The sequence below is a fragment of the Halichoerus grypus genome, chromosome 11 (genome assembly GCF_964656455.1).
Source record: "Halichoerus grypus chromosome 11, mHalGry1.hap1.1, whole genome shotgun sequence".
Lineage (NCBI taxonomy): Eukaryota > Metazoa > Chordata > Mammalia > Carnivora > Phocidae > Halichoerus > Halichoerus grypus.
In genome coordinates this window covers 79,156,649-79,182,262 of record NC_135722.1, presented here as the reverse complement: position 1 = coordinate 79,182,262, position 25,614 = coordinate 79,156,649, and the positions used below count along the sequence as shown (strand labels likewise).

Genomic DNA, 25,614 nt, shown 5'->3' with positions numbered 1-25,614 from the left:
AAAATAAATAATTCAGTGAAAATCATATTTGGACTCAGTTCTACAACATGCACCATCTTTTCCCTGTTTTTATAGAGTTGCATGAAAGAAAAAGATTTTTTTCTCCAATATTTCTCTCGCTCCAAATTACTAAGTAGTTTTCTCTATCTATACACATTACTCTTCAAATCAATATTTTTATTTGTTTTTAATTCCTTTGGAAATGGCAAAGTCAGTGTATCATTTTAATTCACTGAGAATACTCTGAGTTTTAAGTGTTTACCTTAATTCATTTAAGGTCATTAAATCGATTCATTCAGGGGATTTTGTTTCTTTTGCCTATTTTAGTAGTTAACATTAATAATCTTTTCAATAAAAGTTTCCTAAGTTTTTACCACATGTAAGGCTTTATTTTTTTATTTTTATTTTATTTTATTATGTTATGTTAATCACCATACATTACATCATTAGTTTTTGATGTAGCGTTCCATGATTCATTGTTTGCGTATAACACCCAGTGCTCCATGCAGAACGTGCCCTCCTTAATACCCATCACCAGGCTAACCCATCCCCCCACCCCCCGACCCTCTAGAACCCTTAGTTTGTTTCTCAGAGTCCATAGTCTCTCATGGTTCATCTCCCCCCTCCGATTTCCCCCCCTTCATTTCTCCCTTCCTACTATCTTCTTTTTTTTTTTTTTTAACATGTAATGTATTATTTGTTTCAGAGGTACAGGTCTATGATTCAACAGTCTTACATGTAAGGCTTTATAGAAACATAAAGTTAACTGATGATAATTTTTTTAATTTAATTTTATTATGTTATGTTAATCACCATACATTACATCATTAGTTTTTGATGTAGTGTTCCATGATTCATTGTTTGTGAAATGATGTTCAAGTTCACTAGTAGCCTAGAAAATGGAAGTTGTAATAATAAAGAGATATTATTTTATACCACATTAGTCTGGAAGAAATAAAAACTATAACATGCATCATTTTCTGAAATGGAGAGTATAGGATACTCTCATTCAAAGTTACTAGAAATATGAAATGTTATAGTAATTCAAAAGCAATTTTAGAAATCTTTATTAAGGGCGCCTGGGTGGCTCAGTTGTTAAGCGTCTGCCTTTGGCTCAGGTCATGATCCCAGGTCCCTGGGATCGAGTCCCACATCGGGCTCCCTGCTCTGCGGGAAGCCTGCTTCTCCCTCTCCCACTCCCCCTGCTTGTGTTCCTGCTCTTGCTATGTCTCTCTCTGTCAAATAAATAAATAAAATCTTTAAAAAAAAAAAGAAATCTCTATTAAATTTTAGAATTTAAATAATGCCCACAAGCACACAAGAGACATATATTCCTTTCAACCAAGACTCAATAGTTCTAATCCTTGGAATCTTTACTCTGGAAATAAAAGCACAAAAGTTCAGAGAGATAACATGTTGAAATAAAGAATGCCCATCAGTGTTTCTACATGTGACTTCTCTGTGCCAAATAATAGTAAGGAGTTAATTAGAGCCACACCAGCTCACCACAACAGGAAAGTATCACTGAATAATCAAAACACAAGGTGTAATTAGTTCTCAATTTTTTTTAAAAGATTTAATTATTTATTTATTTAACAGAGATAGAGAGAGAGCACAAGTAGGCAGAGCAGCAGACCGAGGTAGAGGGAGAAGCAGGCTCTCCGCCGAGCAGGGAGCCCCATTCGGGGCTCGATCCCAGGACCCTGGGATCACGACCTGAGCCTAAGGCAGCTGCTTAACCGACTGAGCCACCCAGGCGCCCCTAGTTCTCAATTTTTAAGCAAAATAAATGCTAATGTTCCAAAACCTAGCATATATGTGTGTATATATATATATATATATATATATAAAATTAGTATTTATGTATAAATGTAGCATACGTATGTAAGATTTTAGAAGCACATATGCAGAGGAAAAATATTAATTATTAACATGGAAAAGAAGGGGCATGCACACAAAAAAGCATGGATATGATTATATTTATTATATTCTTGAAAATATATGTATGGGAATACAATTTGTATTTACACAGCAAATTCAATAATACAAACACAGTAAACTAATGTATATATATAGTGTATACACATGCAACAATATATGCATGGACTTATGTAATAACATATGTACACTCACTCATACTATTTATTATGTTAAATTATTTTAGAAAACAATTATTCTATCATAAATTGAAAATCTATACTTTTCCTTAATCTTTTCTTCTGTTATTATCATAATACTCACTAACCATCAATATTTAATTCCTGAACATAGAAATATTATTTTTTTTAAAACAATAGTCAGTATCTGTTTGGATATAGTTCATTTTAAAATCTGAAATCCAGATGGGAGCTGCTTTTGGTGTCTAGAAAAAACATTTCATATGTGGGTATCTATTCTCTTTTCCAAATCATAACTTTATCTCCTGTCTACATAGTAAAATTTAAATTCACGTCCAAATTATCTTACCTTTTTCTTTGTAATTCAAACTAGCAAAAACAAAGTACAAAAAAGCCTGGATACAAATTTTGATATCCTATTTAACAATGCATTACCCTTACAATAAGTAAGTTTATTATGTCTAGTTAAATTCTCTCAAGCTGAATTATTTTCTGGCTGTTTAGGGATGGAATGATTTTTTATTAATTTAAAAATTCCTTACTTATGTAATTAAATAGACTAGATATAAAATACTCATGCATAAATAAAAACAAATAAGTGATCTGCAATATGATGTTGTACACACTATAAATAATAAGTAATACCAGATTAAATAACAAAGTGATAAGGATGTAATCTGTTGTTTGAGTCATCTGAACATAAGTAAATACAAGAAGTTTAAAATTGCATTCCCTTGTCTTTAGTTTCAACATGTAGTGAGAATTTCAGGTTTAGATGTTCAGGAGGAGAAAGACATTACGGTATAGCAAAAAGAACATGGGATTTAATCTTGGTAACTTTCTATTCCATCTATGTGGGAGCTTCCGTGAGTTAACCTCTCATGTCTCCCAAGTGTAAAACAGGAATGATACCTTTTTTAAATGCTTGATAGAAAAATGGGGTCATGTGTCTGGTGATTACTTCGCACATAATATAGCACTACAGGGAACTATGATTATGATTTTCAAATCCTTTTGTTTATATTTTCCCAAAACAATTGAATTCTCCATTATTTCACAACACTTCTTAAAACTTTGCTCCTTTGGTTATTTGTATACTATCCATATGGAGACATATATAGTTAAGATGATAATTAGAAGACAGCCTTCATGTAACTCCCCTTAGGGTCAGATGAGTAAAATTATTCAATTACTTACCTGATATCTAAACTTAACCAAGACAGAATCTGAAAATCATAACCACTTTATTATGAGAAATAAGCATATAAAATAATTATTACCTTAGCTCATTAAAAAATTAATGAAAATCCATACTGTCCTTTAAATTGGCCGCTTCAATCCCTGTAAAGGGCTCTCATCTTAAAATTAATAGCTCTTTTTAACATATGTATTTAGGAATTGGTAATTTGGCAAACTAGTAAAAAAAAGCATTATTTTTTTAACGATTTTATTTAACTATCTGAGAGAGACAGAGAGAGCACAACTGGGGGGAAAGGGACAGAAGAGAGAAGCAGACTCCCCGTTGATCAGAGATCCCTATGAGGGGCTCGATCGCAGGACCCTGGGATCATGACCAGAGCCAAAGGCAGATGCTTAACTGAATGAGCCACCCAGAGGCCCCCCAAAAGTATTATTTTTAAATACAGTTTGTGGGCATGTCTTTATTCTCCATTTGTATACAATTAAGTTGTGCAACTTGGAGCAATTCTCTTAACCTGTGATAGGTTACTTCATATCTAAAATGGAATTATACCTCTTCTGTCTTGCTTAATAAATATGACATACTTTTCTGAGTAAATATTTGTGAAAATGCTCTGAAAACAAGAGTTATTATTTCAAAATCTAATAGAGAATAAAATACATTTGTCAAATTCTCTCACATTTTGCTCTTACTACCTTTTTTCTAAACCTAATGCACTTTTTTAACTTGAGTATTAGTCTCTGAGAATAATTCAGACCAGGGCTTGAATCTGGCTCTGCCATTTAGTATCTGAGTGACTTTGGGGATTTAGTTTGATATTTTAGAGTAAATTTCTTCACAAGTGTAATAGAGATATTAATACTCTGCTTCATAGGGTTGTTGCTATGAACAGTAAATTAGATAACATGAGTAAAGTATCAGATTGCCTAGTAGACAGTAAATATTCATCAATTTTTTAAATCAATATCCTCCTCATCACTATCATAGTGTCATTATCCTTTTCACTCAAGATACTTAAAATATCTACTTCCTAAAAGTTTCCATTGGTGATGCACACATTATACTTTTTAAGTTATCATTTTATGTAGCATTTTATTATAATTTTATTTATTAATGTAGCATTAATATATATTTATTATGTAGCATTTATTAACTACATTTTATAATATATAAAATTATATAGCAATTTACTATAATAACATCTTCTATTATCCCCTGAACTTTATGAAATAATTGCAATTAAAATAACTCAAAGATTTTGCAGTCCAGTAGCCATCTGTAACAAATGTGTGTGTGCATATATATGTGTATATAAAATTTGTTCTCTCAAACAATGCTGAACTCAAGTATAATAGCTCTTCACTCTTAATAGCTTCATAGATGGCTTTTGGCAGTTCTATCAAACATAGCTGCAGGGACCTTTCAATTTCAAAAGAACACTCATTTCTCTAAGAAATTGTACTGCAAAAACAGAGAAAGCCTTTATTTATAAAAATCTAAAGGTTTGACATTTGTATACATTATAGTCTAAGTATCCAGATATGTGTTACAAACACACCTAAGCTATAGATAATTTGTCTCTTAATGTCCACATTGGTTAAGAAACCTAGTAAAACCAGCTCTTTGTTACATTTTTTTGTTTGTTTTTTAGCATAAATTAAGGAAATACTGAGTACATTTCCTAATTGTAAATGTTCTTCAAAAAAATTGTAAAAGAAGAAAATACTGCCAGTTATTCATGCATACAAGAATTTCTAGCCTACTGGCAATTATTTTTTATTCCAAAAATCCTACATAGATTTACCCAATTAAAATTTCTGCATGTCATGAGATTTCTTAATCTTCAGGAATAACTGTTGTTGAAGTATACCAGCAATTTACTTAACCACATCAGAAAAATGAAACAACCACCAACCGATATCACAAACAAAAATTATAGTGACCCTATTCTTATTTTGTACAAATGTACAACTCTTGGATGCATATTTATTATGTAGACTTTGGGTTGGTAACTAGCACTTGATTATTTACAGACTAACAAAAGGATATACATTTTTGCTAAGGTCTGTTAATTAACTTTCTGAATATTTATTTGAAGTTTTTAAATTCATATGGCAAAAAGCTAGTTAAATTCACATAAACTTTTCTCCTCATACATGTGCCTCTATTTCACTTATGTAATTTATTAGTTGAACACATTAGTCAAATATTACTAGTCATTCTAAAATCTTTAAACAGAATTTATATTGAGGAAAAACTTGCTTCAATTCATGCACTGTAAACATTAATTCGAAATAACCGCAGTAACTGTCCTTTTAAAAAGAATTTTAATTTAATTTTATTTTTGTTCACCTAAAATACAATCATATATGGTCAATTACTCTTTATCAACGGTTTCATTTTATGGCTACATTTTTTAAAAATAAGTGCCCTCAAATCATTTGACTTACTTCAGGAATTAATATTTACTGCACTATTCACCTAATAAATGTTCAATGTTCAATTCTACCCAAGTGATGGATGAAAGACTCTCTCTATAAACTTTGATAAAAATAATATATATTATAGAAATAATTTATTAACAAATATTGCCCTTACTCCCTTATTTTTTTAGTTGGTTCCATATATTTTTTCCGCATAATTTTACACTGAAAAACTTCATTAAGAAAACATCAGCTTGGACGCCTGGGTGGCTCAGTTGGTTAAGCGACTGCCTTCGGCTCAGGTCATGATCCTGGAGTCCTGGGATCGAGTCCCACATCGGGATCCCTGCTCAGCGGGTGGTCTGCTTCTCCCTCTGACCCTCTTCCCTCTCTTGCTATCTGTCTCTCATTCTCTCTCTCTCAAATAAATAAATAAAATCTTAAAAAAAAAATGATATAAAAAAAAGAAAACATCAGCTTGTTCAAAATCATACATTATTCAAAGAAATAGAATTCCTCCCCAAATTGAATGATTTATTTTTCTTTAACAAAAATACTAGGGTCTCTGCATCCTTCTTACATAATTATTTTCTAGGCTCATCTTTTATTAACTACATTTTACTGTTTGTTAATATTGGGTTAATGTGAGAAATATTTATCAGGTCAATAATAGTCATTGAGCAAATTTATAGTTAAACTAAAGCATACACTTATAGAAATATACTGCTTTAGTCTGTACCTTATACATATTGAAATTAGTTATGCTCTGAGATGATTTTGTTGTTGTTTTCAGCAAACTAAGATTACTAAAATAGCAACAGGAAAATTGTCTATTCGAAGCATCTACTTAACAATTTGACTCTAGTAATAAGGAATCTGGAACAATATAGTTTATATTATTGCTTCTACTACTGCTTTTAGAAATAGCAGAGAATAAGATTACTAGAGTCTATCAAAGGAATAGCTTCAGCTTATATAAAATTTTACCATTGCAAAAACTACTTTCTCATTCTTTATTTTTCCAAATTAGTTAAAAACAAAAGGAAGAAATTATATTTCTCATAATAAATAATTCTCAGTTGAGTTCCAATTATGTATTTGGGCAGGACTTTATACTTAAGTTCACAGAATTCACCCCATTCCACCAAAATAATATGTCACTGAGTATTCATGCTATTAATGTGTGTATATATGCAAGAATATGCTTATATTTTTTTACTTCTCTTGAATACCTTATCCATTCCTTTTTTTAAAAATATTTTTATTATGTTATGTTAATCACCATATATTACATCATTAGTTTTTGATATAGTGTTCCATGATTCATTGTTTGCGTATAACACCCAGTGCTCCATTCAGTACGTGCCTTCTTTAATACCCATCACCAGGCTAACCCATCCCCCCACTCCCCTCTAGAACCCTCAGTTTGTTTCTCAGAGTCTATAGTCTCTCATGGTTCGTCTCCCCCTCCGATTCCCCCCTTCATTTTTCCCTTCCTACTATCTTCTTTTTTTATCCATTCCTTTTTGTAAAGATTTTATTTATTTAATTATTTATTTGAGAGAGAGAGAGAGAGAGAGAGATTGTGAGAGAGAGCATGAGCAGGGAGGAGAGGGAAAGCAGGCTTCCCAGGAGCAGGGAACTCGACGCAGGGCTCGATCCCATTATTCTGGGATCATGACCTGAACCAAAGGCATATAGGAATAGACTGAGCTAACCAGGAGCTCCCCCCTTTCTTCAAGATTTTATTTATTTATTTACCTTATCCTTTCTTTTCAAACACATCTCTGTAGTATAAATTCTTCCATTAAGTCATCTTCAACTAACACAGCATACTAAAATTCTTTCCTCATTATGATCTCGTACAGCATTATTTGAATATTAATATTAGTCATTATTCTTGAAAGTAAAAATATGTCATGATGTTTTATTGTAACATGTTAACAAATGAAGGAAAAGTTAAGCAAAATCACAGTTATTCACAATATATGATGCCTATGAATGCATGTGGTCTATGGATGTTATTACACATATATAATATGTATAATATGTTTGTGTTAATAAATTTTCATAGCTGATATTGTGGCATCTACAGATGAATTATATTTAATGACTTTTAGCAAAGTTGTTGGATGTAAACTAAATACATAAAATCAATTATATTTATAAAGACCAGGTACAAGGAATGTGAAAAAGTAATATAAAACTACCAATTATATTTATAATAAAAATTATAAAGGAAATCAGGAATATATCTATTAGAGAATGTACAATCAAAATAAATGGAGAGAAAAGTCCTGTTCAAGAACCGGAAGATTCAATAATCTGAAAGTGAGAATCTCAAATTGACCCATAGATTCAATAAAATTAAATGAAAAAATCTTAACAGGAGGAATTTGACAACGTAATACTGAAATGTATATGAAAGTACAAAGGACCAAAACAATTTTTTTAAAGAGTCAGTAAGTCTATATGGTATTAACATAGGAATGGACAAATAAACTGATGGAATATATAAGGGAACTCATAAACAAAACTTTAGTAAAATGTGAAGTCAAAACAAGAAAATTTAAAAGAGAAATTTTTTTATTAGGATAAAAAAGTATTAAGCAACAAGATGCAAAATGTGGATATCACAAAGGAAAATATTATTCTACTATGTTATAATTTAGAGAAATTATTTGCAGTACACCTATGCTTATATCTTCCAGTTAGTGGCACCCCAGAGATAATAAGTGATTTTTCCTAAGTAGTACCATTAAGTATTCAGTATCTGAGCTATGATTAGAACTCAAGCTAACTGACTCTATTATGAACTCAAGCTAACTGACTCTAACACACTATCTTCCACAAATAACTGTTTTAACTGAAAGACAAATGTGAGTCCTTGTGGAACAACAGCAATGATCTTACATAAATACATCAGAATTAAAACAAACAAACAAACATGAATTTTTAAAAAAAAGCAAAAATCTTACACTTCCTTAGATTTTTAATATAGTTACATCTGGTTTTTGTGGAATAAACATTTGTCAAACCTATATAAAGTGACTTTCCCCAGTGCTACTTTAAATTTATCAATCAATTAAGAATTTATTACTCGAAAGCATTTTTAAGATTTAATATTCTTTATGTATTTCCTGGTATTGTGTTGGGTATCGGACATTAATCAACATCGAAAGAATTTCGATGTCAAGTAGTGACTACACAATCCCAATGTTAAAGGAAGGATCTTCTTCCAAAGCAATCTTTGCTAAGTGCAAAGGCCTACATTGTAGGCAGTATAGAAACAAGTCAGTTAATCATTGCAACACAGGAGACATCACTACTTAGAGCTTCATCACCTGGTCGCTATATTTATGCCAAGATGATGCCAATATGTCTATTCAATTGGGTATCACAAAAATGCTTGTGATGCATTCATTGAGAACCAACTAACAATTCCAGTGGGTTCTATCTCCAAATTCTTCAACAATAGAGAATAGAAATCAATGTTTTACTCTATCATATGATAAACTCAAAAATAACTCTTCTCAGGATGCCATATCTTTTATTATCTGTCTAAATCAAGTGACAGTGAGTGAGAAAAGACCCATATTTGTGACTTAATATTTAGGGAGATATAATTGATACTGAATATGCTTGCAATGTTCTCTTACCAATACTAGAGGAATTGTTATCTCTAAAATTTGAACAGAGAGTACTGTGTCATAGTAGATAAGAGTGTGAATTCTCCTACCTGGGTTTAAATCCTAGGTTCCCATATGTTAAATGTAAGGTATTGGGCAAGTTTTGGCTTCAGTTTCCTCATCTGTAAAAAAGAGAAATATGAAAATCTCTACATCAGAGAATATTGTGAATTTTGAATAGCTCATTCTTTTTGAAGGATGTATAGTTTGTGCCCAAAAAGTTGCTATAATAATTGTGTATTAAATCTGTGAGCACTCTTTCTGGTTATTAAATTTTACCTATTTTGCCAAAATATATTCATTTATTTCTGATCAGACTTATTGAATACCTACATGTCAGATACAGTAGTAGACACTTATACCTCTCAGCAAGGTCTTGCCACATCAGTTTTTAGGTCAGTGAAATGTAGCAGGACATAGTAAGACTGCATGTTCTTATTTGAAGGGAAGGAAGGATAGGAATTAGCATAAATTATGTATTTATGTTTATGATATATCAGACTTTAGAGTAGATTCTTTAGATGCATTGTGTTATTTACTCCACCCCCCCAAAAAAACAACTTTACAAATGAAGAAATGAAGCCAGAAAATTGAATCAAATTAAATCTCTATACAAATGGTGTCAAAATACATACCTCAGTTTTCTAATCTCTTGCTCTTTTATGTTACACTTGTGTCTTTCCCCTACTTTTAACACCTACATGATAATAAATGTTAATAACTCCATAAAATTATCCAAATAAGTTTTGAAATCTTTTCTATGTTATAGAGGATGGCCAGGCACATAAAAAAAAAATTATATAAATATTTGACTACACTATTAAGGTCTTTTATCTTCATTTTCTGACTTTTCACTTTTCAGTAAAGATATAGACTTCTATCAAGATTAATCCTCACTGAAGTTACTATTTAAAAAATTTCCAGCCAAAAATTAAGGTTCAAATCAACAGAATATGTATTAATATTATGTTGTTCATAGTTTGGCTTTAATTCTGAATCTTTGCTTTATAATTTTTTTTAATTTTTTTGTGTCATATACATAGAGAGACTAGTCTATGATTAGCTATTATCTTTGTTTTTGTCAAATATTGCTTTTGTTGCTGTGATACTTAACTTCATAATCTGAATATTGTTTAACCTCAAAGAAGAACTAGCCAGTTTATAACATCTCAGATTGGAGCAGAATGGCTTTGCTAACATTTCTACGCTAAGCTTCATTTCATAAAGATATATTTTTTTAAGTTTTTATTTAAATTCCAGTTAGTGAACATACAGTGTAATATTAGTTTCATATGTATCACTTACTGATTCAACACGTACATACAACACCTGGTGCTCATCATAAAGATATTTTTTAAATACAGAGATTTCATACTTGAGTTTACTGTTTGGCAGCTGCTAGAATATAGTACCATAATCATCCTGCACATGGCCTTTGGAAGCATTTATAGGGACAATCATTGCTTCGATTTTGATATTATGGCAGCATCCCAGGAACTTGTGACTGGTATTACTTGCACTGCAATTCTGTTTAACGGTAGCTACTGCCCCATGACAATATAAAAAGTGCCCTTCGACCATTAATTCGTAAACCTCTGGTATTGAGGCCAACTTGATGACAGTTATTATGCCAATTCTCCAAGGACCTGCTGGCTTACAGCCACTGCCTCACTGCCATTGCCAGTTATTATATAATTAAATGAAATAATGTGTAGGTAGTATATTCAGATCACTTTAACATTTATAATGATGATGAACAACTCTTGTTCTTGTAGCATTGTCTGTCTTGGCTAAGAGTACAAAATATGTTCACAGGATAACAACCACCTTCCCAGTTAAATTGGTGATGTGAAGATATGGTCCTAGATCTCATATATCTTAATAGGTGGAATCAAGTAAATTAATACTTAACTCAATTGGTGGAACTTCATGCACAAATAATTCGGGCTTGACTAATCAGGTTTAATATTATAAGGTAACATAAGCTCCCATCAGTTGGTTTAATGTCACTCAAGATGATATCCTGGGAGTATACAGTTCCATTCAGATCCTTTTAGATCAGTAGATTTCAACTGGGGTGATTTTGTTCTCCATAGGACACTGGGCAATGTCTGAAGACATTTTTAAATGTCATAACTTGGGAAGTTTTCTACTGGCATCTGGTGAGAACATGTTGAAGATGCTGTTAAATACCCTTCAATGCACAAGACAGTCACCCACACCCACTCTAAACTAGAATTACCTGGCCCAAAATGTCAATAGTGCTAAAGGTGATAATCTTGGCCTTAAATGACAGAAACTTGAACTTCAACTAATGGCCTTCAGTGGGATATGGTCAGGGTACTGTAAAGCTGTTTTCTGGCTTCCATTGTCCATATCACATATACATGTTTGTGCAGTGAAAATTATAGAAGTGTAGAGAGGGACATAAGTATATAATATAGGTATATATCTCACAAAACAAGTCTTAACTACTTTCCTACTAGATTTATTTGCTGATAGACACATTCAAAGATAGACCAATAATAAAATTATTTTAAATAATTTTACATACTTTTAATGTAAGCATATGTGTGAAGCAATAAGAACTTGCTTGTTAAGCAGTTTGAAAGTGATGCCAATTTTTGCATATGCCTCTCATTTGAAATTATAGGCAAAATAATATTTTTGATCATTAATTTTGTACATATATTATTATTAAAAGAAGATTTTAATGAAAGTTACCCAGGAGTCTGATTTCAGATTCACAAGTAATCACTCATTCAATAAGCAAATGTTACTTAAGTGCCCAACACTGTTCTTTCATTACTCTAAAAGCCTGTGTTATGTACAAGGGAACCCACTTCACTTGAAGGGACAAAAAAGAGGCACGTGAGTGGAATTCCTTTAAGTCCTGCTGGGTTGCCAGAGGCTGTGGCTCTCAGGTTTTCACGTGCTTAAGAATCACTTGAGGGTACTTTTTATCATATTCTTGTGCCTGAGCACCAAAGAGTATGATATAGTAGGTATGAAGTGGGCATTTTAAAACCAAATGTTCTGGTGATTTCATGCAAATGATTTCAGACCATAGTTTCAGAAATACTACCTTAAATCTGCAGTTCACTGAGTACAACTCCAAAGCTACAGGGTATTCAATTTGGGAAAGGGTGACTAGGAAAGCCTGGACAAAAAAGTCAAAAAAGCTTGAAGACTGTAAATAACAAATAATTATTACTTTATAGCAATAATTCATTGATTCAATAAGTATTTACTATAAGCCAATTATCTACCATGAATAGTCTCAGCACTAAGAATATTGTTATAAATATAACAGAAAAAATAATCTGCCCTGATGGAGTTTATATTCCAGTGGGAAGAACCAGACAATGAATTACTAACATAAGGCAGAAACAATTAATGGTTGTCTTCAGATGCATACTTTAAGGTGATTTATTAGTAAGCTCTTGAAAGAAATAATTTAAAAAATTATTTCCCTTGAAATAGTTCCTTCTCTACACCCCTCTCCATAGGCCCATAATTCTACCAAATTTTAAAAACACTAATTGATACCAAATTAATGGGCCAATGTTTTACATCAAAGCAATAGAATATCTCACTCTCTAAATGATGTTGTTGCCATTTGTTACATAGTATCTAGAAGTAAAAATCTTGGCAAATCTTACTGCCACGTTTTGTTATCCATTGTGAAGAACTATTGCATACATTTTATTTTGGGTGAGTTTATATCTCAGTGTTAAAACTCCATACATTGTCATAATTACACTTTTTGTGCTGTTTAATAAGGTGTTGCAACCTTATAATTAATATGATTTTTTAAAGTTTTCTGATTTGAATGACAAAAATATAATGTGTGTGTATGTTTGTTTTTGTTGTTGTTGTTGTTGTTCCTCAGCTACCTAGGACACTAAATTTGGAGGATTTGAAGAGTACCCAGTCAATAAGAGAAAAATATTAAAGAGTGTTCAAAAAACTCTAGAATGCAAAGTTTAAATCTATTTACTGCTGACTTTATTGGAGCTTTTATTATGCGATTATGAATTATGATCCTTCAAGACATGACAAAATAAACACTGTTACCAAATTTTTCAGTCATTATTTCTTTTCATAGAGTTTATAAAAGGACCATATGCTCTGAAAGAATAATTAAGAACAGAGGGAAATATGGAAAAGAATTTTTAAAAACCTGACAAGCCAAATTAAACAAATCTATCATCTGTCTATCCGCACATGTATAATTGTATGACTACACGGCCTACATTTAACTGGATGTGAAAATATTCATCAGAACAACACCCTTTCTACTTTGAGTTGAGATTTTCTGATTTTAGTGCTTGTATCTCAGCCTAAGAAGAAGTAATTTTCACATTAGTTCCTAATCATTAAGTGACTTTCTTCTCCCAAAAGAGCAGGACATAGTTCTCACCATTGAAGCATTAGAAAGGATGCTTCAAAGGAAAATAATATAGTCAAAGGAAGGAGTAGTCAGAATAGAGAATGCCAAATTTTTGTTGGAAAATCTTCGAATATCAGCTGAGGTTTTGTAGGATGTATTGGAGGGAACACACATATCCAAGGAAATGAGTCACTAAAGGTGCACGTAGATATTCTGTGAGCATACACATTAGTAAAGATGGAAAGTAATCTTAAAATAAAAACAAGAGATCAAAACAAACAAAATATTCCACACTGATAGGTTTGATTAAAAAAAAGATATGTCATATAAAAACATCCATCAAATTTGGAATTGTGTGTATTTGTACACTGACTTGTTGTAGGAAAGATTTAGAGTAATTACTAATTTAAGACCATTTTAACTTATTAATTTCATGTTATTTTTATACTGCAATATAAAAGTATTTACAATATAAAATATTGTACAATATACTGCACAATATAAATATACTACACAATATACTGTTTTTCAGTAGTAACAAATATTAAAATTCTTACACTAACATAGTCTGAGTGTTAAGGGCCAGATATTATTATGAAAGAAATCTAGACCCAAATAGAACTTAGTCACCCAATTCAAGGATTTAGTTTGTTTTTATCAGCCTAGTGAGGCAGAACTTAGGACCAATGTCATAATTTTAATGTTTATTATTCTTAATAATATGTATTTTATGCTTAAGTTAAATATAATAAATTTTATGTAGTTCTCATTTAATGGGTTCACTTCTATCAGTTCACAAAGTATCTTGTCTTCATCAAGTTTCAATCCTTCATTTACTCATTTAAAAAATATGAAGTGTTTATTATACTCCTTCTATGTTACAATTCAAAGTGCTTGTCTAGTACCTTAACACATTTCTTGCATTTCTTTGACACTATATGGTTCTTGCAATTAGAATATCAATGTCCAGAGTTGGCAAAGCAAGGTTAACTATACCTTTCAGAACACTGTCTCAATGAGATTGTTCTCTTTAAAAATGTAACAGTGAGCCTACATGAAATGTCAGTCAATTTACTTGTGGCTCAGTCACTCCAGACCCTGTTGAGAGTTTATTTTTACTGCATAAAAGGATAAAAAATTTTGGATTTTGTTACCTCATTCTCATTACTTAGAAATAGTACATGTGTGTAATGTCATACATGCATTCATACAGGTAAATAATCATTACAAAAAATAACCATGAGAGACTATGGACTCTGAAAAACAAACAGGGTTCTAGAGGGGAGGGGGTGGGGAGATGGGTTAGCCTGGTGATGGGTATTAAAGAGGGCACGTTCTGCATGGAGCACTGGGTGTTATACGCAAACAATGAATCATGGAACACTACATCAAAAACTAATGATGTAATGTATGGTGATTAACATAACATAATAATAAAAAAATAAAATAAATAATGAGAGAAAACAGTAAATCAAAAAAGTCAAGCATTCTGGCATCATATTTGTGTTGGATCAGAAAAACTAACATTATAGATGAAATAATACTTATGTTAATGATCTTTAAATATTAAGAAAATGGTAGCTGTTAATGCTATTATGAATGTCCAAACATCTCTTTCTTAGTGGGAAATTCATGGTACTAGGTCACTTATTTATAGTCCCATTAGATTGGGTAAATGATGGAAAAAACATCTCTTTCTATTAGGCTTTGAATGCTGCCAAAATTTGGGGAATATACAGAACAAAGATCCAAGGAATGTGATCATAAGCCAGAAAAAGGAGCAAAAGTTAGCATATAAGGCAAAAAAAATAATTTAAAAGTGCAATAGAAATTGAAGACATGGAGATGTGGAAGCATCTATTTTAAGTTGTGACATAAAATGAATTAGAATTCTATTTCTATAAAGTCATAATCATATCTCTTTTAAATAACTCTTATCTTAATAATGATGTATAGATAAAATATTTTCTACTTTTTTTTTCTTTATGTCCAGACAGAAGAGAAAGCAAAAAAAGTTACATATTTAGAAAAGAACAGGAGTGACATAATACAGAGATTCCCAATTTCAGCTGCATCAGAATCACCGGGTAAAATTGTTAACATATTTCTGGGCTCTACCCCCAGACTCTCATTCAATAGGTCTAGGGTAGTGCCTGACATTTTTAATTTCTAATTTTAAAAATTTTTTCTCATTTTTATTTTTATTTTAATTTCCAACAAGTCCCTAGATCATGCTGACACCTCTAGACACTTGGAGAATCACTAATAAAATGCGTGAGCATTTCTTTAGAAATTTATAGGGATGTTAATGGAAACTATTTGAAGAAAAATTATTTCTTTCTCTATTTTACTACTTCTATTGGACATTGTAAAAAGTCAGAGTAATGCTTTTAAGGGAGCTACAAGAAGTTATAAGATACCTCATTAACAATATTCTTTCAGAATGGTTTGAATCAACATTTTTTTTTCAGGAGTCTATAAGACTAGGGTTGGGCATTAATTTAATTGACCACAGGAATTCAAATATATATATATATATATATATATATATATATATATATATATATATATACACATTTTATTGAGCACACACACATGAAACTGGTTATTCACATTGCCATTAATAACATGTTACAACAATTACAAAAATACATATAAGATGTCTTGGTCAGAGTTTAGAATTGAAATCCGAAAGAATGGTAGAACCTCCTAGATAGGTTTATGGATCTGAAAGTTTGCAAGAAGCCATAGTTTTTCCATGATGAACTTGTAAAGGAGGAGGAAGAGGAAGGAGTGAAGGGGGAGGAGAAAGAGACTTGTTTCATCATTTACTATGTAAGCAGTCAGGTCTGAGATAGCCCTGAGAGATTCCTATATGTTGTCGGAAGTAGATAAATGTTTTCTCATATGTTCAAGAGCAGCTTGGATGTGGTACAAAGAACTCTATCTTTTGGAAGGAACAGGAAAATACAGACAGCAGTGTCCTGCAGGATCAGAAAATGCCTACTCCCCTATTCCTCCTTATTTCCAATTTTCCTTTGCAAATGCTTAATTAATTTTTCTTATTCTTTTTCTTGATTTTGTCCCAAAAACCTCAGTTTCAAAATACTATGAAATTTAAAGACAACCCTAGGCAAAAGCCATGAGGGAAACCTCCCCCAATTTTTTTTAAGAAATTTTCATCATGTATAAATATGGGCATTTGAAATAGTAATACAAAATGATAATTGCATTGTATGTCAATTTTATTTTGTGACCTAAGATTCATAGTTACCACACCAATTTTTGTGTGCATCTGGAAAAAGAACTATTTAAACATTATTCTGTACAGGAATAAAATGCTTCCAATAGTACATGAATTAAAATATTAAAATAGGACTTTTCAATCTTTTACATATTTTTCCTAAAGTCTCTAATGTAACTCTTTGTGGCTTTTAGTCTCATCCAGGTTGTCATAACTTTGATGAATCTGTACATGAGGTCTATAAAAAGAGATGAGTGGTTATTACATGTGAACAAGTATCTTACTATAGATAAAAAGCCACAGCTGGTTTACAGAATCACCCTCCCATAGTAATTTTCCATCCCTCAACAATTTTAAAAGCAATTCATATGGAAAAATGGAGGTTACCTAATATGTGGGAGATATGACTATATCAGAAATGTTCCATTAACTTGAATTAGGTACTAAATCTTTTTACGCCATTGATCAATAATAGAATCATATTTTCACAAATTATCACTCAAAACTCAGACAATAAAACTAGATGATAATTTAAAACTTTTCAGGTGATAATTAAACTTGTCTAAATCCCATCAAAATCAATAAAAGCAAGCTAACACTAAGACACATTGTAATTAAATTGCAAAATGTAGTGAAACAAACAAACAAACCAACAAAAAAACCTTAAAAGAAGCAAGACAGAAGAAGTCCTTAACTTTTAAGGGAAAACCAACAGATTAGCTGGAGATTTCTCAACAGAAACTTGACAAGCTGGAAGAGAGTGGCATGATATATTCAAATTGCTGAATGGGAAAAATCTGCAGCCAAAAATACTCTATCTAACAAGGCCACCATTCAGAATAGAAGAAGAAATAAAGAGTTTCCCAGAAAACAAAAACTAAAGAAGTTGGTGACCACTGAACCAAACTTGCAAGAACTATTTAAGGGGAGTCTCTGAGGGCCTGGGTGGTTCAGTCAGTTAAGCGTGTCTGCCTTTGGCTCAGGTCATGATCTCAGGGTCCTGAGATTGAGCCTCTCATCAGGCTCTCTGCTCAGTGGCAAGACTGCCTCTCCCTCCCCCTCTGCACTTCCCCCCGCCCATCTTTTCTCTCGCATCTCTGTCAAATAAATAAATAAGTAAATAAAATTTTTAAAAATAAAGGGGATTCTTTGGGCGCCTGGGTGGCTCAGTTGGTTAAGCGACTGCCTTCGGCTCAGGTCATGATCCTGGAGTCCTGGGATCGAGTCCCGCATCGGGCTCCCTGCTCAGCAGGGGGTCTGCTTCTCCCTCTGACCCTCTTCCCTCTCGTGCTCTCTGTCTCTCATTCTCTCTCTCTCAAATAAATAAATAAAATCTTTAAAAAAATAAATAAATAAATAAAGGGGATTCTTTGAGTGAAAAGGAAAGACTGAAAGTGACAAAGACCAAAAAGGAACAGAGAAAATCTCCAGAAACAATGACAAAACAAGCAATTAAATGGCACTAAATACATATCTATCAATAATTACTCTGGAGGTAAATGGACTAAATGCTTCAGTCAAAAGACATAAGATGTCAGAATAGATAAGAAAACAAGACCCATCTACATGCTGCTTACAAGAGACTCATTTTAGACCTAAAGACACCTGCAGATGGAAAGTGAGGGGTTAGAGAAACATTTATCATGCAAATGGATGTCAAAAGAAAGCCAGGGTAGCAATACTTATATTGGACAAACTAGACTTTAAAATAAAGACTTTAACAAGAGAAAAAGAAGAACACAATATCATAATAAAGGAGACAATCCAACAAGAAGATTTAACAAGTATAAATATTTATGCCCCCAACATGGGAGCACCCAAATATATAAAATAATAACAAAACCAAAGGACTGATTGATAATAATACAATAATAGTAGGGGATTTTAACTCCTCACTTACACCAATGGACAGATCATTCATAAAATCATTAAGAAAACAATGGCTTTGAATGACAGACTGGACCAGGTGGACTTAAAAGATAATATTCAGAACATTCCATCCTAAAACAGCAGAATACACATTCTTTCCAAATGTACATGGAACAATCTGCAGATTAGATCATATATTAGGTCACAAAACAGATCTTGACAAATACAAAAGTATTGATATCATAGCATCATATTTTCTGATCATAATGCTATGAAACTAGAAGTCAACTACAAGAAAAAAATTCAAAGACCACAAATACATGGAAGTTAAACAAGATGTTACTAAACAATGAATTGATCAACCAGGAAATAAAAAGAAGAAACAGAAAAAAAACGTCAAAACAAATGAAAATGAAAGCAAATGGCCCCAAACTTTTGGGATACAGCAAAAGTGGTCGTAAGAGGGAAGTACATAGAAATGTAGACTCAAGAAGCAAGAAAAACGTCAAATAAACAACCTAACATTACATCTAAATGAGATAGAAAAAGAACAACAAAGCCTAAAACCAGCAGAAAGAAGGAAATAATAAAGATCAGAACAAAAATAAATGATATACAAACTAAAGAAACTGTATAACACACAAAAGAAACCAGGAGCTGGTTCTTTGGAAAAATTAATAAAATTGATAAATCTCTATCAGACTTATCAAAAAGAAAAGAGAAAACACTAAAGCAAATAAAATCACAAATGAGAAAGAAGAAATAACCAACACCACAGAAATATAAACAATTATGAGAGAATATTAGGAAAATTATATGCCAACAAACTGGACAATGAGGAGACATAAATAATTTCCTAGAAACATATAAACTACCAAAACTGAAACAGGAAGATATAGAAAACTTGAACATACTGATAACCTGCAAACAAATTTAATAGGTTATCAAACAACTCCCAAGAAAGAAAAGTACAGGGTCAGATGGCTTAACAGGCAAATTCTACTAAAGAAGAGTTAATACCTACTATTCTCAAACTATTCCAGAAAAAAAAGAAAAAGAAAAGAAAGGAAAATTTCTAAATTCATTCTAAGAGGCCATCACTACTCTGATACCAAAACCAGATAAAAATACCAAAAAAAAAAAAAAAAAAAAACAAAGAAACAAAGAAAAAAAGAACTACAGACCAATACTCTTGATGGACATGGATGCAAAAATTCTCAATAAAATACTAGCAAACAGAAGGCAACAATAAATTTTAAAAATCATTCATCATGATCAAGTGGGATTTATTCTTTTGTTGCCAGGGTGGTTCAATATTCACAAATAAATCACCATGATATACCACATTAATAAAAGAAAGGATAAGAACCATATGATCCTTTCAATAGATAGAAAAAGCATTTGACAAAGTGTAACATCTATTCATGATAAAAAACCTCAACAATGTAGGTTTAGAGGGAACATACCTCAACATAATAAAAGCCATGTACAAAAAGACCCACAGATAATATCATCCTTGATATTAAAATTGAGAGCTTTTCCTCTATGGTCAGGAGCAAGACAGGGATGTCCACTCTTACCACTGTTATTTAACATAGAATTGGAAGTCCTAGTCACAGCAATCAGTCAACAAATGGAAATAAAAAGCCTCCAAATAGTCAAGGAAGAAGTCAAACTTTCATTATTTGCAGATGACGTGATACTCTAAAAGACTCCACCAAAGAATTGCTAGAACTGATAAATGAGTTTAGTAAAGTTCTAATATATAAACTCAATGTACAGAAATCTGTTGCATTTCTATACACCAATAATGAAGCAGCAGACAGAGAAATTAAAGAAACACTCCCATTTACAATTGTATCCAAAACAATAATATATGTAGGAATAAATCTAACCAAAGTATTGAAAGACCTGTACTCTGAAAACTATAAAACACTGATGAAAAAAATTAAAGATGACACAAAGAAATGGAAAAATACTCCATGCTCATGGATTGGAAGAGCAAAAATTTTTTAAATGCCTATAATACCCAAAGCAATCTACACATTTAATGTAATCTCTTTCAAAATACCACCAGTAACTTCATATAGCTAGAACAAACAATCCTAAAATTTGTATGGAACCATAAAAGACCCTGAATAGCTAAAAGAACACTGAAAAAGAAAAGCAAAACTGGAAGTATCACAATTCTGCCCTTCAGTTATATTACAAGGCTGTAGTAATCAAAACAGTATGGTACTGGCACAAAAATATACACACAGATTAATAGAACAAAATAGAAACCTCAGAAGTAAAGCTGTAACTATATGGTCAATTAATCTTAACAAAGCAGGAAAGAATATATAATGAAAAAAAAGACAATCTCTTCAACAAATGATGTTGAGAAAATTGGATGACAACATGCAAAGAATGAAACTGGATCACATTCTTACCTCATATACAAAAATAAACTCAAAATGGATTAAAGACCTAAATGTGAGACAGAAAATCATAAAAATCCTAGAAGAGTACACAGGCAGTACCCTGTTTAACATCAGCTGTAGCAGATTATTAGATAAGTCTCCTGAGGCAAGGGAAACAAAGCAAAAATAAACTATTGTGACTTCATCAAAATAAAAAGTTTCTGTAGAAGGAAACAATCAACAAAACTAAAAGGCAATGTTCAGATTCGGAGAAGATGTTTCCAGTGACATATCTGATAAAAGGTTAGCATCCAAAATATATAAAGAACTTATAAAATTCAAAACCCAAAAAATAATCCAATTTAAATTGGGCAGAATACATGAACATACACCTTTCATATGTATGTATGAACATACATACATCTTTCTGCAAAGACATACAGATGGCCAAGAGACACATGAAAAGATGTTCAACATCACTGATCATCAGAGAAATGCAAATGAAAACTACAATGAGATACCACCTCACACCTGTCAGAATGATTAAAAATGATTAAAATAAAAAACACAAGAAAAGAGAAGTGTTGGTGACTGGGGAGAGAGGGGAAATTTTTCCAGTGTCTGTGGGAATGTAAACTGGTTCAGCCACTCTTGAAACAGTATGGAGCTTCCTCCAAAAGTTAAAAATAGAACTACCTTATGATCCAGCAATTGCACTACTATGTATATATCCAAAGATACAAAAATACTTATTCAAAGAGATACCTGTGCCCCAATATTTCTAGCAGCATTATCTACAATAACCATACTATAGAAAAAAACCCAAGTGCCCATCAACTGATGAATAGCTGAAGATATATATATATCACTTCTTCAGTGATATATATTATATATTATATATTATATATATAATATATTATATAATATATATTATATATATAATATTGATACACATATATATTACTCAGCCATAAAAAGGAATGAAATCTTGCCATTTGCAATGATGTGGCAAGAGCTAGAGACTATTAAGCTTTGTGAAATAAGTCAGAGAAAGACAAATACCATATGATTTCACTCATATGTGGAATTTAAGAAACAAAATAAATAAGCAATAGAAAAAAACAGAGAGAGGGAGAGAGGCAAACCAAGAAACTGACTCTTTAGTATAGAGAACAAATTGTTGATTACAGGGGTAGAGGTGGGGGTGGTGGGGGGTGGATGGGTTAAATAGGTGATAGGGATTAAGGAAGGCATTTGTTGTGATGAACACCTGGTGTTGTATGGAAGTGTTAAATCACTATATTATACACCTAAAAACCAGTCAAATATTTCCATATAAATAGAACCAAGCATCTGACTGGTCCCATTACAGGATATTAAGTTAAATAAATCCTCCAGGTGAGTTTGCCTTTTGCTTCTGCATGCAATCAAAAAGTTTTAACAACTTTTTTTTTTTCTCTTTTTTAACTCCATAGGTATGCTCTTACTTTGATAGATGTGTAATATTTATCATATTTCCCAAAGATGCAGTGCTCTATTCTCCCTACTAAATATTACTATATAATTTACTTTTATAAGAAATTACTTTAGAGGACATTATTTCCAACTTATAGGATAGATATTATTTTACAAATTATATAACAAAGAATTGCAGCCTTTTTTGTAATTATTCTTCCATTGAGTTCTGTATTCATATAATGTACCACTATAGGAAAAATGTATCCAGCATAATATAATAATTTACAGTTTTTATTGACTTTTGGAAAGTTTATTGATACAATTGTTAAAAAATACTTATGAAAAATGAAAAATAGTGACTGTTTACTTAGATCATCTGGTAGGTTGTTTGCAAGGATGGTTTCAGTTATTCCGTTTTTATATGCACAACATTTGGCCTTATGACTTTGCCATTCTTACATCAACATGTGAAGTTTATTTCTCCAGTCTTTGAATCTGGATTTGGTTATGTGATTTATTTTAGCCAACAAACATTATAAGCCAGTATGGCACAAGCAGAGACTTGGAAAGTACTTGTGTATAGGGACTTGCCATTTTTGGCTGCCCTTAAAACCCTGAGCCTACAATATGAATGAGCCTGAGCTAATCTGTTGAAGAGGCCATGAGGAAAAGAATAAAGGCATTCAGCTGACTGCCTGACAACAACCAGTCATTTGAGTGAGACTATTGTTGATCATTTAATCCTAACAGATTTGCCAGGTAACCACAGCCCCATGCGTGACACAAAGCAGGACCAACAGAAGAATCACTTAGCTTATCACAACCCAAATTTCTACTTAGAATTGTTATACATAAAAGAGCTGTTTATATAAGCCAATAAATTTAGGAATGATTTGTTATATAACAATGAATAAACATTGCAAAATGCAAAAATATAAAATTAGAATAATTAGAATAATGGAACTGATTTAAGAATGTACAAAGAGAGGAATGAAATAGCTTATAAACAGACCCAGGTTTGTATATGCATTTAGACTATGATGAAGACCTAAGTCATTTAAGAACAAATAATTTTTTTAAAACAAATGGAGTTATTATAATTAGCTACCTATTTTCAAACATATATCTCACAATATAGATTCCCCAATTGTGTATTATGAATTAAAGAATTAAATTGAAACTAAGTGAAACTAGGAGAAAATATAGATGAATATATGATTGTGTGTTATATAAGCCATTTATAAATATAATGCTAACATCAGAAAAATATGCAAAAGATTATTGGTATGCTGTATATAAAAGTAATGTTTATTTTCATCAAAAACAGTAAACAACAAATTCAAAAATTGTAACAAATACCTACACAAACTCATAAGCCATTTTTAGAAAATTCTAAAGTGAAAACAACATTACCAACACAAAATGACAAAGAATTACAATAAAGCAGTTCATACAGGAAAAATTGTCAATGAACATATTAAATATTTAACCATAATAATAAAAACCTATCAAAATGATAGGTGAAATGTTTTTAATCTATTATATTACTATAATCTAAATGTAATGAAACTCCTTTGTGTTAGCAAGATTTTGGAATGGACATTCCAATAAAATCTTGACAAGATTATATGCCTTAAAAATCTTTCTGGAAGGCAGGGATTTTATTTATTTACAGTTTTATATATGCACCCAACTTTTCATTGAGCAGTTCCTGTTCTAATGATGGATTTTAAGGGAAAAAAGAAAGAGAGATGTTAATAAAAAGATGTGTGCCTAAGTATGTCCATAGCAGCATTATGCTTAGGAGAGATAATTTGGAAAAAAATCATGTCATTAAATGTCATATTAGCATCAAGCTATGATTTGGTTATTTACAATATTCACAATAATTACCAAATACAAATATTCACAATAAATGGGCATTGAAAATATGTATATTCAGCAGGAATTGCTAATATGTTTGGTTTTGATAGAATAAAAGTAGAAGGACATATACCACACTACAACAATGGTGCAATTATGCATAGTTTTAATTTGTAGTAGTAGTAGTAATATTATTATTAATAACTGACATTTCTAAAGTATATACTATATATATCCCCAGGCATTAAACTAAACATTTTATATGGATGTCACTAAATAATCTTCACACAACTTCTGTAAGAAACTATTATTTTATCAATAAGGAGACTAATGCTTGGAGAAGATAAATAATTTGTCTAAAATTTTAGATACACTAAGCAGTGAGCCAGAATTTGGGTCCCTAATCTAACTCAGATTATTCTTCTGGTATTTGTACCTGTGTGTGTTGGTGGTGGCGAGGGGGTGGCTCTAATAATGCTTTATAAATATTATTTAAAAATAGAGCTAAAAATGTTATTTAAAATAAAATAAAGTTAGAGACCCCCTCTAGGTACATTGTTTTGGTATCTCTCACACAAAATTGCCTACACAAGCAATTAAACTAACTAGCTTTAATTTAAGTTTTTGTTTTTTGTTTTTTTTGTCTTGTTTTGTTTTTGGCATTTAGTATCAGGCATCTTAAAAGACAAAACATCCACATGATCACTCTCAAAAGAAAGGAGAGAAAGGTAAGGGAGAAAAGGAGAGAATACTCAAGGGCAATCAAAAAGGAAGAAAGTGGAATGAGCTGACAGAAAATAACCAGTGTTCTTCATTATTTATTGAAGCAAGTTAACTCAGTTAGTTATGTGGGTAATTGTCAACGAAATTGTAAATGGTATATCAAGAAATGCTATTGCACATGCTGGGTGCTCCATTACAGAGAATGTACTTTGGGCGTGGTGAACATCTTTTT

At 31.6% G+C, this 25,614-nt stretch overlaps 1 protein-coding gene across 3 annotated transcripts in view; it reads right to left on the bottom strand.

Moving 5' to 3' along the window:
• The window catches only part of CNTN5 (contactin 5), a 1,336,681-nt gene that overhangs the window by 1,074,677 nt on the left and 236,390 nt on the right, over nucleotides 1–25,614 (bottom strand). Inside the window, exon 2 of one of the 3 annotated variants that reach the window (XM_078058730.1) lies at nucleotides 9,481–9,552. The exons of the other annotated variants lie outside the window; for them this stretch is intronic. The gene's annotated coding sequence lies outside the window, so the exon portion shown is untranslated. The remainder of the gene's footprint in view (nucleotides 1–9,480; nucleotides 9,553–25,614) is intronic. 3 annotated transcript variants of the gene reach the window in all.